The sequence below is a fragment of the Protopterus annectens genome, chromosome 10.part0 (assembly GCF_019279795.1).
Source record: "Protopterus annectens isolate FY-2018-M chromosome 10.part0, PAN1.0, whole genome shotgun sequence".
NCBI classification, from domain to species: Eukaryota; Metazoa; Chordata; order Ceratodontiformes; family Protopteridae; genus Protopterus; species Protopterus annectens.
The window spans coordinates 1,428,387,169-1,428,405,144 of record NC_056744.1 but is presented as its reverse complement, the minus strand read 5'-3'; the positions used below and the strand labels follow the sequence as shown (position 1 = coordinate 1,428,405,144).

At 40.4% G+C, this 17,976-nt stretch overlaps 1 protein-coding gene across 1 annotated transcript in view; it reads left to right on the top strand.

The window, feature by feature from the left end:
* The window catches only part of KIF14 (kinesin family member 14), a 2,369,812-nt gene that overhangs the window by 671,686 nt on the left and 1,680,150 nt on the right, over nucleotides 1-17,976 (top strand). The window lies entirely within an intron of this gene.

Genomic DNA, 17,976 nt, shown 5'->3' with positions numbered 1-17,976 from the left:
AAAGGTGGGAGAAAAAGATATACACCTCGGCCACTTTAACCATGAGGGCATTAAACTGTCAGTTCCATATGTTAAAGTATCAACAGATGTTCTTCATCTCACATTGCTGCAGTCCTTACATATGGGTAGTCCGCTGTCCTCGGTCGGCCCGAATACCAAAGTATTAGGCTGACGTTGGTCAAGGCGCTTAAAACTGACATCAGGACGTCAGGGTACAAAAGCACATGACCGACGTCATTTCCTCAGTCTTTTTTGCCGCATGGTCCGATGCAGAAGCAGCGTTGCAAGTGCCGTTCGGCGTTCTGAAATTTTTCGAATTCGGAGTTTCAGACCGAATCCAAGTTGGCTAAGTACCCCGTTGGGGATTATTTTGGTTTTTTCTTGCCTCAGTGTTTTACCGGATGTCAGAAAAAGTGAATAACTGTATTTCTTGTGGGAAACAGATACCGCATAGGGATTATCATTCTTTGTGTATTCCTTGTTTGGGGCCTGAGCACGACGTTGTTGGGTGTCGCTTTTGTGCTAGGTTCAATAAACGCACTATTAAGCGAAGGTTAGATTGTGCTAGGCTGGTCTTTGGGAAGCGGTGCAATTATAATATGCCGTCGGATTCTCCGCGCCCGCTTCTAAGAAGCGCAAAGACAAAGCAGTTAAACCCAGGCAAGATGAGTCGTCTGTTCCGGACGCCGGTTCTTTAGAGGCTTCAGTGGAACCGGTGGTTCCGATGGAGACTTCTCTGCAGTCTCAGGGGGAGACTTTGATTTTGCAGGAGGTGGTCTCTCAGGAGGCAGGTCAGGCTGAAGGGGCTTCTCAAGTTACTGTACTCCCCTCCCTTCCTAGGGTGGTTAGGCCTTCTCCTTCTGTTTCCAAGGCTTCTCCCAGAGGCAGGCCAGTTTTAGCTTCTGTTGGTGTCACTCCTAGTTCAGCAGGGTCTGTGCCTAAGAAGCACATGCTTAAAATGGCAGAAGATTTAATTACTCTGATTAGAGGTTCTATGCCCCCTCCTGATAAGAGGCCTAGGGTGGAGCCAGAGTTGGGAAGTTTTGAGCAGGCTTCGGATGTTTCAGAGTCTTCAGCTGAAGACTTGCAGGAGTACTCTCCTTATTCTGATTCTGATGCAGATGATTCCACTCCTTCTGCTTCTCCTCCAGAGGATTTTTCTTTTCAGAGACACTTCATTCTATGAGGGAACATTTTAAGTGGGAAGGTCAGGACTTCTCTGATTCTAGGAAAAGGCTTAGGGAGTTTTTGCTGTTACCCCAGCATAGGCCCTTGGCTATACCCCCTGTTCTGGATGTTGTGGAAGATGTGTTTGCAGAGGCTTCACTTAATCCTGATTCTCTGCCTCCTGCTCCTGTTAAACCGGATAGGTATTACAGGGTGCCTGAGGCTCATAAATATCTTTATAAGAGTCCTAGGGCGGACCCAGAAACTATTAGTCAGGGACCTAAGGGTGTCAAGGCCTCTGTTGTAAAAAATCCGGTTCCTCTAGATAAAGAAGCCAGAGCTTTGGACAGATGGGGAAAGAAAGTCTATACATCTTCTACCTTAGCTATGAGGGCTTTGAATTGCCAGTTTCATATGTTGAAATATCAAAACTTTCTTCTTTCTCAATTGAAGTCTAAGGTGGATGCTCTGGCGGAAGGCATTGAGTGTAAAGAATTGCAAGATTTGGTGCATGTCTCTGAACAGGTGGGTAAGCATTCATTACAGTGTGGTTTTGATGCTGTGCAGGCCTTGTCTAGGGTGGCTGCCACTGGCTCAGTTCTTCGCAGGCACGCCTGGTTGAAGGATCAGAATTTATCTGACCATGTTAAGACAAAGATTTTGGATGCTCCTTTGCAGTCTGATGTGTTGTTTGGTTCACCTGTGGAGTCAGTCTTGAAGAAAATGGAAGACAAGGCTAAGTCTATGCAGGCTGTTAAAGATTTTTTGCAAGTTCAGCCTCCGAAGTTTAGTAGGAATTGGCCTGCTTAAGGGCTGGACATATCCTTCTTATGATTCTCAGTCTAGGGGTAGATCTAGACGTGGTAGGGGCAGAGCTCAGAGTTCTTTCAGGCCTAGAACAGGGAGTTCACCTGCACAATATTCGGGTGAGGGCAGGGGCCAGTCCTTTCGTAAACAGGCCCAATGACCTACTTTTTCAGCTGCCAGATCCTTCTTGCCTGGCAGCACCTTTGGGAGGAAGGTTAGCACTCTTCAAGGAAAATTGGATGTTGATTACCCAAGACAAATGGGTATTGGATATCATACACCAGGGTTACAAGTTTTATTTCCATACCTTGCCTCCTTTCAAAGGCATGCCAGACGTTCCTCCTCAGCAAAGACTAGAGGCTCACAAACAAATTTCTCTACTACTTCACATAGGGGCCATACAACCGGTCCCTCTGCCAGAAGTGGGCCTAGGATTTTATTCTCGCCTGTTTCTAGTACCAAAGAAAGGAAACACGTGGAGACCAATTTTGGATTTATCCATCCTCAACACATATCTGGACATTCCCAAGTTCAAAATGTTAACGTTACAACAGCTTTTACCTCTGCTGGGCAAAGATCACTGGATGGTGACTCTGGATCTCAAGGAGGCTTACCTTCATGTTCCTATCAGGCCCAGTTGCAGGAAGTATCTGCGTTTTCAGGCTGGGACTTCACATCATCAGTTCTCTGCATTGCCCTTTGGCTTATCTACTGCGCCCAGAGTGTTCACGAAGGTTCTGGCTCCAGTGGTAGCTTTCTTCAGGCTAAGAGGAATACAGATCTATCCTTATTTGGACGATTGCCTGATACTGGCCCAAGAAAAGGACGAACTTCTTCATCATTTACAGTATGTGATGGCAGTGTTAAGATGCCTGGGGTATTCTGTGAACGAAATAAAGTCCAGTCTAGTACCCTCTCAGGACATGTGCTTTCTGGGTGTGAGACTGAATACAGCATCCCAGATGGCCTTTTGACCCCGGACAAACAAAAGAATCTTTCTCTTTACTTCCACCAGTTGTCTCATCAGTCCAGGCTGACTGCAAGGACAGTCCTTCAAGCCTTGGGGTTCATGGCATCTTGTATTCTGGTACTTCCCAATGCCAAACTGCATATGAGGAAGCTACAATGGTATCTCAAGAATGTATGGACACAGCACTGCCAAGATTTGGACACTGTCATTCAAATAATACCTTGCATTCAAAAGGAATTTTTGTGGTGGGCTCAGGAATGTCACCTAAACAAGGGACTCTCTGTGACCCGGCCAGAGGCGAGTCAGATTTTAACGACAGATGCCTCAGACAAAGCTTGGGGAGCTCATCTAAATGGAAAATGGGTACAAGACACGTGGCCTGCCAGACTTCAACATCTACATATCATCTTGAAAGAGATGTTAGCAGTCCAATTTGCATTGATAGCTTTCAAGGATTTACTTCTTCCAGGGCAGGTGTTGATTCAAACAGACAACACAACTGTCATGTGGTACATCAACAAGCAAGGGGAACATTCTTATCCTCTATGCAGACAAGCAATGATTTTGTGGGAGACTGCTCTCAGTTTACAGCTAAATCTTCAGGCAAGGTTTCTGCCGGGAGCACAGAACTCCTTAGCAGATGTGTTGAGCAGACAAATTATGGATCCCCACGAGTGGAAATTGGATCCTCATGTATTCCAGAGATTGACAGTGTTATGGGGAACTCCAGACATAGATCTGTTCGCTTCTCCACTAAATTACCAGCTGCCAAAGTTTTGCACAAAAAGGTTTCATCCCTCAGCTTGGAAAGTGGATGCTCTCTCATTCAATTGGAGCAATCTTCACGTGTATGCCTTTCCTCCTCTGCCTCTCCTCCCAAAGGTACTGCTGAAGGTCAGACAGGACAAGCCAAACATGATTTTAATAGCTCCAGATTGGCCTCGACAACACTGGTACCCATTACTGAGAAGTCTGGTACAGGAGCCTCCATGGCCTTTGCCTTGATTCCTCACCTGCTGTCTCAAGAGAACAGTCATTTACTCAATGTCAAACTTCATTCTCTACATCTGACAGCCTGGCATATTCTGTTTTAAACCCTGGAGGGTCTCAGCTTCCACAACAAGTTTTGAATGTTATTTTGGAGGCCAGAAGGCCTAGTACAAGGAAAGTTTACGCAGATAAATGGAGGAGATTTTTATTTTGGAGTACAGCAAAGGACTTTGATGTTTCTAAACCTAATTTAAGTGTTGCTTCAATACCTTACTGAGTTATTGGACAAAGGTTTGTCCTTCTCCTCTATAAAGGTTCATGCTGCAGCAATTTCGCTCACTATGACTGTGACCCACCATTATTTTCTCAGCCTTTGTTTAAGCAATTCCTTAGAGGGGCAAAGAATATAAGACCCCCGTAGAGCTCCTACTCCTGCTTGGGATCTCAATTTTGTGTTGGAGAAACTCACTCTACAACCTTTTGAGCCTGCAGCATCGGCAGAGTTGAAATATTTATCTTGGAAGACTGCTTTTTTGTTGGCCATTACCTCTGCGAGAAGGGTTTCTGAATTACAGGCCCTTATGGCAGTTGAGCCTTTCTTAATTTTCCACAAGGATAGGGTGTCTTTGCGCACTAACCCTTCTTTTATGCCTAAAGTGGTTTCTAGTGTGGCTTTAAACCAAACAATTCATTTGCCTACTTTTTATGCAAACCCCCAAAATAAAGGGGAAAGGATTTTGCACACTTTGGATATACACAGACAGTTGCGATATTATTTGAGCAGAACTAAAGGGTTCAGGCAGTCTCAGCAGTTGTTTGTTTCTTTTGCTTTGGGTTCTCAGGGCAAACCTGTCTCAAAACAAACTATTTCTAAGTGGATTGGTTTTTGTATTGCTTTCTGTTATTCCCATCATGGTAAGGAGATTCCAGCTGGGATTAGGCCTCATTCCACTAGGGTACTGCCACTTCTACAGCTTTTTTAAGGGGGGTGGCTACTAAAGATATTTTGGAGGCAGCTACTTGGAGTTCAGTGCATACTTTCTCTAAGCATTACCACCTTCCACTTTACTCTAAATCTAGGGCTGGATTTGCAACTGCAATTTTACAAGGCATGTTGGCAGCTCCTAATGCTTTATAGTTTTGCCATCCTCCCTTACTTCTGCTTTGGGATTCTACCCATATGTAAGGACTGCAGCAATGTGAGATGAAGAACATAGTACAGTTTTGTACCTACCATAAATGTAGATGTTCAAGATCCACATTGCTGCAGTCCAATTACCCTCCCTCCTTCCCCTCTGTTGTTGAAGGTGGTGGTGTGGTTTGTGTTGTACATATTGTAAATATGGTTAGTGCACGGGTGGTTGGTTAGGTTTTGCTGGTTTTTGGCTTTGGCCTTTCTTGTTAGGGCCTTCTGACATCTGGGGCAAGAAAAGACTGAGGAAATGACGTCGCTCATGCGCTTTTGTACCCTGACGTCCTGATGTCAGTTTTAAGCGCCTTGACCGACGTCAGCCTAATACTTTGGTATTCGGGCCGACCGAGGACAGCGGACTACCCATATGTAAGGACTGCAGCAATGTGGATCTTCGAACATCTACATTTATGGTAGGTACAAAACTGTACTATTTTGTTATCTCAGTTGAAAAGCAAAATGTCACAACCTGAACAACCAGACTTGAAGGAGTTGCAGGATTTGTTGCATAGTGCAGAGCAAGTGGGTAAACATACCTTGCAATGTGGTTTTGATGCTTTAGAGGCCTCTTGTAGAGCTGCTGTTACAGGATCAGTCATACGTAGACATGCTTGGCTCAAAGAGCAAACCTTACCAGATCATGTCAAAGCTAAATTACTAGATGCACCTCTTCAAAAATATGTATTGTTTGGTGTTAAAGCTGAGGAGGTATTGAAGAAAATGGAGGAAAAGGCAAAATCAATGCAAACAGTGAAAGATTTCCTACAGGTACAACCGCCACGTTTCAGTAGAAATTGGCCTTCAAAAAATTGGTCCTTTCCAGCCACGGACAGACCTCAAAGAGGTAGATACAGGCCCATGAGAGGTAGAGGGCAATCTCAAGGATCATTTAGAGGCAGACAATGGCAAACACCTACACCAAGAGGGGGTGAGGATAGTTCACAGCCATTCAGAAAGCAGTCCCAATGACTTTCCCCTTTGCATGCCAAGCAAGGCTCAAATGGCAGCACCTTTAGGTGGAAAACTGGCATTATTTTCGAAAAATTGGCATATTGTCACAAAAGACAAATGGATCCTGGACATTATAGACAGAGGCTACAGATTCCACTTTCACACCCTTCCAAAAATGAGAGGCATGCCAAACCTGCCACACAATCAAAGGGCAGAGGCACAAAAACAAATTTCAGATCTCATGGACATGAAAGCTATTCAAGATGTACCTGCACAAGAACAGGTTCAAGGTTTTTATTCCAGACTATTCCTGGTACCAAGGAAGGGCAAAGATTGGAGACCTATTTTGGACCTATCCATCCTAAACACATATTTACTCGTACCAAAGTTCAAGATGCTCACATTACAGCAGCTTCTTCCCATGCTGGGCATGGAGTCTTGGCTGGTGACATTGGACCTCAAGGAGGCATACCTGCATGTCCCAATCAGACAAGATTGCAGAAGATACCTCAGATTTCTTGCAGGTTCATCCCATTATCAATTCTCTGCATTGCCCTTTGGCTTATCTACTGCGCCCAGAGTGTTCACGAAATGCCTGGCATCAGTAATTGCCTTCTGCAGACTTCAAGGGATACAAATATACCCATATCTGGACGACTGCCTGATCCAAGCGGACAGCAAACACACTCTTCTGAAACACCTGGCGTTTGTAATAATGTTGTTGAAATCTCTGGGATACACAGTCAACAAAAAGAAGTCAAGACTAATACCCTCTCAAACAATAATTTTCCTAGGTGCCAGCTTGGATACAAACACCCAGATGGCCTACCTCATGCCAGAGAAACAAGGGCAATTAACTCAATACTTCAGAAAACTGGCAACCTTCACCAGGCTGACTGCAAGGAAAATCCTGCAGGCTCTGGGTTTATGGCATCTTGCATCCTGCTAATCCCATGTGCAAAGCTGCATATGAGGAAACTTCAATGGTAACTAAAAAACTTATGGTCTCAACACAGCCACAGTTTGGAAATAATCATACCACTGATTCCATGTCTTCAAAAGGAATTTCTGTGGTGGGCTCAAGCATGCCAAAGAAACATAGGTCTCCCATTCTGCAAGCCTCAAGCAAATCAAGTCATCACAACAGACGCCTCGGACTATGCCTGGGGGGTGCACATGACAGATCGGTCCATTCAGGGCAAATGGTCACAAAAAGAAAAGCACCTACACATCAATCAAAAGGAAATGCTAGCAGTAATAAATGCCATTATGGCTTTCAAAGACCTACTGCATCCATGGCAGCTATTGATAAGAACAGACAACACCACAGTGATGTGGTACATAAACAAACAGGGAGGAACTCATTCATATCCCCTGTGCAGACTAGCCATGTCCCTTTGGAACACGGCTCTGGAATTGCAAATCCAACTTCAAGCACAATTCCTGCCAGGGAAGGAAAACACACTGGCAGACAACCTGAGCAGAAATATGACAGATCCACACGAGTGGGAGTTGCATCCTCAAGTTTTTACAATGATAATTCAAGCATGGGGAAGGCCAGACATAGATCTCTTTGCCACCCACAGAAATTACCAATTGACAAAATTCTGCTCAAGGACCTTTCATCCACAGGCCTGGAAAGTAGACGCACTCTCTTTCAGTTGGACAACAATGACGGTTTATGCCTTTCCACCTCTTCCACTGCTGGCCAAAGTTCTATTAAAAGCCAGAGCAGACAGACCAAAGATGATTCTCATTGCTCCAGACTGGCCAAGACAACACTGGTACCCACTCCTGAGGAGCCTGACGCATTCCCCACCATGGATCCTGCCTCTAATGCCTCTTCTACTGACTCAGCACAACTTCAAAACTCTTCACAGTCAGCTGAAAATAATCTAGCCGCATGGAGAATTCCTTAAATTCACAGCAGACCCTACTCTCCAAGGAGGTGCAGGATGTCATTTTGGAGGCCAGAAGGCCTTCTACTAGGAAAAGCCTACTCCGCAAAATGGAAACGGTTTTGTGTCTGGAATCAGAAAAAGGGTCAGAATCCTGGAATACTGAATTTACCTCAAATACTACAGTAATTAGCCGAGCTGCTAAGCAGTGCACTTTCATTCTCCTCCATCAAAATCCATGCCTCAGCCATTTCTGCAGAGTACAACACTGATCCTCCTTTATTCTCTCACCCTCTCTTAAGACAGTTCCTCAGAGGAGCTAAGAATATAAAACCCCCAAGGAAGCAACCAGTACCGGCTTGGGACCTCAATTTCATTCTAGAAAAACTAACCCTTCCTCCTTTTGAGCCAGCTGCTTCAACAGATCTGCAATATTTGTCATGGAAAACAAGTCTTCCTTCTAGCTATCACCTCAGCACGCAGGGTTTCGGAACTACAAGCCCTCATGGCTGTGCAGCCTTTCATCATTTTCCATCAGGACAGAGTTTCCTTACGAACCAATCCTTCATTTATGCCAAAGGTAGTATCCAGGGTAGCCTTGAATCAGGCTATCCACTTACCTACGTTTTACCCTAATCCACAAAACAAAGGGGAGAGGCTACTACATTCCTTGGACATTCACAGACAGCTCCGTTATTATTTGGACAGAACAAAGCCTTTCAGAAAATCAGAGCAACTCTTTGTGTCCTATGCTACAGGTGCCCAAGGGAAGCCTATTTCTAAAATTTCTAAACAGACAATCTCAAAATGGATAGCCCACTGCATACGCTTTTGTTACTCTTCATGGTAAAACTGTACCTACAGGCATCAGATCTCACTCCACAAGGGCCACAGCTACCTCTGCTGCCTTCCTCAGGGGGGTTCCTACCAAAGATATTTTGGAAGCAGCCACTTGGAGTTCTGTACATACTTTCTCCAAGCACTATCACCTACCATTATACTCCAAAACTAGAGCAGGCTTTGCCACTGCAGTCTTGCAGGGCATCCTGGCTCCACCTAGTTCCACTTAGTGCCTACCACCCCTTTATTAGCTTTGGGATTCTACCCATCTGTTATGACTGCAGCTGTATGCACGATGAACATAGTACAGTTTTGTACCTACCATAAATGTAGATGTTTGAGTGCTAATACAGCTGCAGTCCAGGTTTCCCTCCCTCCTTCCCCTCTTGGGACAGGCCTTATGGCTAACACCTCCTCATACAACCTCATTGGGGTATTCTTTTATGGTGTATTTGCTTGCAACTACTGTTTTTTGATTATATTGCATTTGCTTTACTACATAAATTTCTGTTTTGCCTTCCTTCTGGGGGCACCTGACATCTGGGGCAAGAAAAACTGAAGAAAATGGCGTCGGCTGGTTCTTTTATACCCCTGTCGCACTGACGTCAGGGAAGAAGCGACGACAACCGACGCCGGACCTAGACTTTGGAATTCAGCCGACCGAGGACCCGCCTGATGGCAGGAGAACCCATCTGTTGTGACTGCAGCTGTATTAGCACTCGAACATCTACATTTATGGTAGGTACAAAACTGTACTTTTGTCATAGCATGATGTTACAACGAGTCCCCAAAGTAAGGAGAAATGAGAGGAGCAGGAGACATCTGAAGAAGAAATATGTACATGGGAAAGAAAAAGAGATTTAACATGGTGCAGTATTTATGCAAAGGAGAAAGCAAAACTAATCAATGCAAAAGAGCAGCACCAAAAATATTGAAGAGAAATACAGACAAAGACATCTGGATATGAAAAAGTTTACAACACAAAAAAATAAGAAAACAAAGGGAAAAGTAGAAAAGAAGATTAGTAATGGAAAAATTAAAGAAATAGAAACTGAGGTTATTACCTGCAAAGTGAAGGATTTAGTAACTTGGATAACTACACAACAGGATGGAGCAATGGACACCCAAATTAAGGAGAAACCAGTGGAATGGGAAGCATCTAATCAGTTGACATAAGAACATACTTTGGAGCCTCCCACAGTAAACCTGTACAAATGTTCAGTTGCAGCTATACAACAAAGGAAAGAACAGGAAACTGTGGCAACTCTGACACATTCAGTGCTGTGAAGTGATACACCAGTGAGTTCCCATATGAAAGAGCAACAGATGATATAGGGCGAAACTGAAAAACCACGGCACAGAAAGATGCTCTGGAACTTTCTGTAGAACGCCTGCAGGAAATGGAGAACAAAGAATGTGCTCTCACTTTAGAAGAAAGTTATGTAAGAGAAGAGCTGCTTGATTTAATAGAGATAGACATATTAAGATCAGTGAGAGATATAGACTGCAGAAGGTCAATAAAACCCAAAAAGTTAGAAGTTTGATAAAACAAATGAACACAGTAATTAGGACTGTCCCTAGAAATTTATGCCATATAACAGAAGTAAATAGGATACATTATTGTGCAGCCAAATTAATAACAGATAAAGTCCTATCACAAGAACACAGGGTAATATGGGAAAGGACGTGGAGAAATTGAATGCCATCATGGAAGTATTGAATAGAGAAAACTATGAAGTAATTAAGACAAGAAGTGTCACTTAGAAGAGTATAAAAGAGGGAACAGATCAACAAAAATACTCAAGAAGATAGGTTTGGTAAAAGGGATGCACAGTATTGTAATAAATGACCATTTATTGTGCACTATCTCAAATAAAAAACTAAAAATAGCACAGGCAGAAAAACTTAGAATATAGGAAAAGTACAAAATAAGCAATTTATTGATGACTCAAGAAAATGAAAGACCATGAAAACAGAAGACATATATACATTTTGGATAAATATATATGAAGGTGCTGTGGAACATAAAGTACTAAATGGATAGAAGAAGGAAAACAATGAATAAGAAGTTCAAATGTACAGGATATGAAATGGCCAGAGAGACTGAAACAAAGTTAAGAAAAGCCTCTAATTGGAAAACCTCAGGCCCAGATGCAGTACCTAACTTCTGGCTAAAAGTATTAACATCTTCGCACAAAGATTTAGCCATGAGTAAGAACTATTTGTATGTGCACCCCGAACAGACACCAGCCTGGATAACAACAGGAAAAATGATGCTCCTACTTAAGAGTGAACCTGCTAGCTACCCTAAAAATTATAGACCAATAAATTGCCTTCTGATGACATATAAACTATACATGGGAATTGATGCAGACAGAGTTTATAGTCATTTATAAGAAAACTCAATTATGGTACTAGAATAAAAGGGTAATAAAAGAAAGCCATATGGAGCAAAGGATCATTTGTTAAATAAAGTCATAGTGGAGAACTGTAAAGAGGGGACGAATCTGAGTATGGCATGGATAGACTACATAAAAGCATTTCACAGTATCTTACATTCATGGATAAAAGAGTGCTTAAAATGTATAAGATACACCCTGCATTGATAAACTACAGCACAGCAACTACGAAACAATGGCCAACCACTTTGCAGTTAAGCCATGATAAAGGACAAATTACTATTCCAAGGATAAAAATTCAAATGGAGATATTCCAGGGTGACTGTCTGTCACCGTTGCTCTTTTGCCTTGCCCTTAATCCATTAAGCTGTCTGCTTAACAAATTAGGTAATGGCTATAATTTGATCCCCAGAAAGCAACAAAGTGTGAAGACTTCTCATCTTTTGTTTGTAGAGGATTTAAGACTGTGTAGCTCATCAGATGAGGATTGTCTAACCATAAATCTAAATAAATGATGGCAGCCAGATGCAGGTACATGTTTAGCCAAAGCATTTGCGGGCTTCTTTTAGATTTAATTTTATGGTTATATAATTAATCAGTGAGGATATTGGAGGAAGTGACATAGTAAATAGAATTGAGTATGCAGATAAGGGTTCCAGGTTAAATGGGATGGTACCTTTAAAACTGGCATTGAAGAATAGAAGTCTCTTTCGCGGATTGATCTATTGATAGTTTTATTGTATTACTTATCTGTTTTCATTGTATATAAGTGTAGTAGAGGTTTTTAAGATTTATGGTCTGAAGAAGTGCTGCTCCTGGAGTGAAAGTGCTTACCTTGTTTTAATTAAAGTTTACTTGTTTTATCTGAAGTCATGTTGACCTGCCTGTGTTGCTCTTTTGCTATTTGGATTTTTTACTGAGGTTGTTGTCATCCACACAATTGATCTGTTTGCTGCTTCCTTGTTTTTTTGATATTTCTGCATTGAACATGGCTGAAGGACTAGAAAACTAAACTAGATTATCATGCAGTTGCCTCTTTTAATGTTCAACAACATTGACTGTGTTGTCTGTTGAGCATAGAAGGCAATCCATTGTTACATCTTAACAATATGGATTCTGGAGAAGGAACTTCTGAGTGTGATACAGCAAAGACTGGTGTTTTTCTTATGTCTTTGAAAGAGTAAGTCATTTAAATTTAATCAGTTGCAAAGTTGCAATGGCAGAGTTTGCATCTTGAAACATGTCTTGACTATAGAATTGCTCCTAGAGGGTTATGTATTGCTAAAATGCCAACGTATGTATAGGGCAATACATTCCCTGACTTATTGAAAAGATGGCAATTACTTAAGTTGGATCGGAGCTTTGGTTACATGAAACTATTGAAAGACTTATTCAAACCTTCAGAAGAACAGTTGTTTCATAAAATTAGTGCACTTTAACAGGCATTATGCATTGAGTTTAACTGAGATATACATCTAATAGCCATAGATGAAATGTATAACAATATCTGTATATATGAGACATGACTACAAAGTGTGAAGAGGAAGAAAATTGAATTAGACTATAAAATTTTTAAAATGGTGACGTCTTTTCATGGCCTAGAAATAAAGTATCTAATACGCATGTTGATGCAACTAATGAAAAATCAACCTCCAGTGAGAATGGAGATGTTACATCTGTCACTGTATGCAATACTACAGGTATAGCTGCACCGTCTGCCCCCAGTAACTTGGAGAGAAATGCACCTGTGATAGACCAGGAAGCTTCATGTGTGATTCAGACATACGTAAGAAGACCTGTGCTGCTGCAATTTTCCTCAGCTCCATTCGTTTTTTCCCATGTTATCCATTTCTGTGAAATTGGACAATATCCCCAGGATGGATTGTTCCTTCAGTTGAGGAAGGAAATGAAGGAAAGTTTAAATAGATGGAGTACAGTGATCCTTGACCACCTTCGTCTGGAAGAACAGCAGCAGTATTGGAAATGATCATTGAGCCATAATATTTCTTCTGTTAGTCTAACTAAAGACCAGATTTCCTTACTTCAGAAAAGTCTCTCATTTATACCAGCAGGTCGTTCTGATTTTTGTGATGTTATACTTCACTTAAAGATGTTTGCAAGAAATGTTATTGTAAGAAGTAGTTTTCCTGGAAACATATCAGATGATAATTTTAAGAAACCTAGCATTTTGTGCCCACGCTGCATCCAATACTTGAATCTTTTTTTAAAAAGCTGTGAAGGTGATATTTTGAGTGCTGTATTTTCATCGCATGCCAGTAAGTTTTGTAATCTGACAGAAGATGAGTGCACAGCTTTGAAACAGCTGACAGATAATGATATGTCCAGCAGATAAAGGAGGAGTGACTGTAATAATGGATAAAGACTGGTATGTAATGCTTTTTATGTTATCTGATGCTGAAACTTATGCACAGATACAGAAAGGTGATCTTAATAGATTAATCAGATATGTTTATTCAATTCTTTATGATTTGCTGATGAGTAGTATGTGCACATTTGAATTATACACATATCTGTTACTTGATGAACCACTTGTACCAGTTTTAGATGGTCTTCCGAAGATCCACAAGGACCCTGCTAAACTGCCTAGGAGACCCGTAGTCTCAGGTCGAGACTGGTTAACAGAGCCCATTTCCATCCATATGGAGAAACAACTTAAACCTGTATTAATTTATGCATCATATGTTTTAAAGGATATTAAATACTTTCTTTGTTCCCTTTCAGAATGTAGTAAACCATTGAATGGTTTTAATAATTGTTTCTTGGTCACAATAGATATCTTTTCGATTTTTATAGTCATCCCTAATGAAATAGGTGTAGATTACATTAGGTCTTTTCTTAAAAGATTTGGTGCATATTCTACTAAACAGGTTAATTTTATCTGCACATTATTTAAATTAATTCTTGAGAACATTGTTTTTATCTTTGATGGACAGTTATACCTTCAAAAGCTTTGCATAGCTATGGGCAACAAAGTATGTTCGAACAGGAATGCCAAATGGTTTTAGTGCAGTGGGAACAAACTTGAGTTCTAGATAACAATATATCAAATTCTAAAAGAGTTTTGTAGACAATATATTTATATTATGGCGAGGGATCCATTAGTAATGTGTCAGAGTTTGTTCACTACCTTCAAACAACTACAACCTTTCTTAGATTTACTGCTAATTACTCTATGAAACATACAGATTTTTTAGATGTGAGACTAGAGAAAATTAGTGATGGTTTCATTAAAACTAGGATTTTTAAGAGCTCTTGTAAAAAGAATAATCTATTGCATCGATCAAGTATGCACCCAGGATATATTTGCAATAATATTTTAAAGAGTCAGTTTACTAGAACATCTAGGTTAAATAGCACTAATGATTCTGCACAATTAGCTTTTCAGGAACTAGGTAAAGATTTTATCGAATGAGGATATTCTGAATGGGAAGTCAATAATATCATGAAGGAAGTGAATAGCAGTAGGAATAACAGAGCAAAACCATATTTCTCTACCATGGGTTACCCTTCCGATAGTACAGTTCAAACTTCTTCCAGGGTGAATGATATTAATCGAGTGTCACTCACATATTCAAGTGATATTCACTTGGTATGTGAAGCTATTGAAAATAATTGGCCAGTTTTGACGGTAGATGAGGTTTTAAAACAGATAGTGGGTACAGAACCTGAGTCCTGTTTTAAAAATAAAAAATCTTTAGAGAGACAGCTATGTTATTGGAGGTTTGATGCTAGCATGTCTTTATCAAATGGTATAGGGACTGTGATCTGTGCAGTGTTTATAATTACACATTTACAGTGAGTTCTGTGAATATATTGAATTCTCCAAGTGTTTTGTAGATGATATATTTATATTATGGGGGGATCTATTAGTAATGTGTCAGATTTAGTTCGCTATCTTGAAACAACTACAGCCTTTCTTAGATTTACCACAAATTACTCTATGAAACATATAGATTTTTTAGATGTGAGACTTGAGAAAATTAGTGATGGTTTCATTTAAGAATGCTTGTAAATTACATCAATCAGGTATGCCCCTAGTATATATTTGCAGTAATATTTTAAAGGGTCAGTTTACTCGAACATCTCTGTTAAATAGCAGTAATGATTCTGCACAATTAGCTTTTCAGAAACTTGGTAAAAATTTTATAAATTTTATAAAACTTGGATATTCTGAATGGGAAGTCAGTAATATCATTAAGAAATTGAATAGCAGTAGGAATAACAGAGCAAATCCTTATTTCTGTACCATGGATTACCCTTCCAATAGTATGGTTCAAACTTCTTCCATGGTGAATGATATTAATCGAGTGTCGCTCGCATATTCAAGTGATATTCACTTGGTATGTGAAGCTATTAAAAAGAATTGGCTAGTTTTAATGGTAGAGGATGATTTAAAACTGTGGGTAAAGAACCTAAGTTCTGTTTTAAAAATAAGAAATCTTTAAAGAGACAGCTATGTTATGGGAGGTTTGATGCTAGCATGTCTTTAACAAATCGTATAGGGGCTTTCCTGTGTGGTCTGTGCAGTGTTTGTAATTACACATGCACTACATCAGAGTTTAAAGCTCTTGATTTAGGTAAAGTCTACACTTTTAAGCTGTTTGCAAACTGCAAAAGTAGAAATCTATTTTATCTTTCCATATGTTCGACATGTCAATACTTTTATGTGGGAAAGACATTAAAGGCACATTAAATGAGCGAATATAACAGCATTTATATGATAGTCATAATGGGAAGCCCACAGATGCATTGGCTAAACATGTAGTTGCATCTGGATGTCATCATTCATTTAGATTTATGGTTATACAATTAATCAATGAGGATATTAGAGGAGGTGACATAGTAAATAGAACTGAATGCGCAGGATGCACTGGATAATATTATTTCAAGCAGGTTAAATGGGATGGTACCTTTAAAACTGGCATTGAAGAATAGAAGTCTCTTTCGCTGATTGCTCTCTTGATTGTTTTATTGTAGTAATTATCTTTTTTGATTGTCTATAAGTGTAGTAGAAGTTTTTAAGCTTTATGGTCTGAAGAAGCACTGTTTCTCGCATGAAAGTGCTTACCTTGTTTTAATTAAAGTTTACTTGTTTTATCTGAAGTCATGTTGACCTGCCTCTGTTGCTCTTTTGATAATTTTATATAATGTTGCAGAAGGTGCTGCCAGACCATTGTGATGATACTCCTATTTAGGTCTTATGGGCTTTGCTGAGGACACTAAGAGGACAGTTCTGAATTACCCCTTCACTGTACCTCTCCTGTTTGGCAAGGAAATTCAACAGCACCTAGAAAATATGAAGCATCAGGGCAAAATCTTTCCCACTGTGGATGTAAAGTTCCATCATCCGCAGTATTTTTAACAGAACTCTTAGGAGACTGTGCTGCATTTAGTTCAGGCCTGACATACACTAACAATGACAGTAGTAAAAGAAGAATGCTGTAAAGAGACAATGCTCTCAATCTGTATTCCTGGAAGGTCATGGACCCAAAGATAGGCATCCTGTGATAAGCAGTATGTCAGCCCCAAAGTGGGCAGTGATAGTCCTCTTCAGATTTTTGCTTGATTGCCCCACTGTTCAGGTTATCAGGTGTTGATCCCACCCCAAGTGAATGCTTGTAAAAATATCGCCAAGGACAGGTGCTTCATGGAAGTAAGATTAAAGGATATATCATATTATTTCTTCCCCTCCCAAAATTCTGTCATTGCCCTTGCCAGCCTACACTATCAAAAGCAAATTGCAAGGAAGGAAAAAATCAGCTATCCAAAACTTCTCACCAGAACAGAAAGGTTTCGTATTTTATTCCAAGTTCTTTTTTGTACCAAAGAAGACAAGTAACTTCATTCTCATATTGGATTTCAGTGGCCTTAGCACCTCTATCCAAAAAAAACCTTTTCATTGGCCACTGTGCAGACTGTCCTTCCCTGTCTTTCAGAACAAATAGACATGCTTTTTGAACCGCAATACACAATTTTGTCTCTTCAGAGGGTGGTTAAAACTAGTCATAAATCTCATTCAGTACTAGCAGACTTGCAATTTCTATCTGCAGACACCTCATGCAGCAGTCACAATGGATTTCTCTGCTGTAATGTAGGGACACATTAATGCTGTTAAGTGGGCATGGTCATCCTATGAGTATCACTGACTGACAAACATTCTGGAAATGACACAAGTCTCTTTTAGGACTGTCAACCACATTCTCTTGACTGGCCTTTGACAACAGTACTCTGCTTTATGATATCTTCAGGTCAATATATTGCTTTTAGAAATTATTTTTAGCAGTACTTCCTTACTCTTCCCCCTTGGTTTCATGCCATTCCCTGTTAGTTTACTGCTTATGCAATGTTGTGTTGAGTGGTGCATTTTCTAGTGATGATTACAAAGACATGCATCTGGAGCGTTTCTCCCTGGGCTCCTTTGAAAATTGGCTTTGTTCCAGGTTGGACTTTCCCAGTTAATAAATGTTAAATATAAAAAAAAAATGTAAAACAAATTTTGCTTTTAGATATGTATTTGTTGTCTGCTATCTGCACTGCTCTGCTTTCTGCATTTGCTGATTTCTGGGAGTGCCTGAATTACATTTTCTGAATAGGACCAGTTGATTTGTAAGAATGGAAAAGAAAAAGATAGCAGAGAGTTTAAAAAAAATTAAGTGTAGGCCTAAAATTCTTCCCAAAAGACAAAAATAAAGTTCTTAAATATGTAGGTGAAGCCCATTTCAGTGAACATTATGAAGTTTG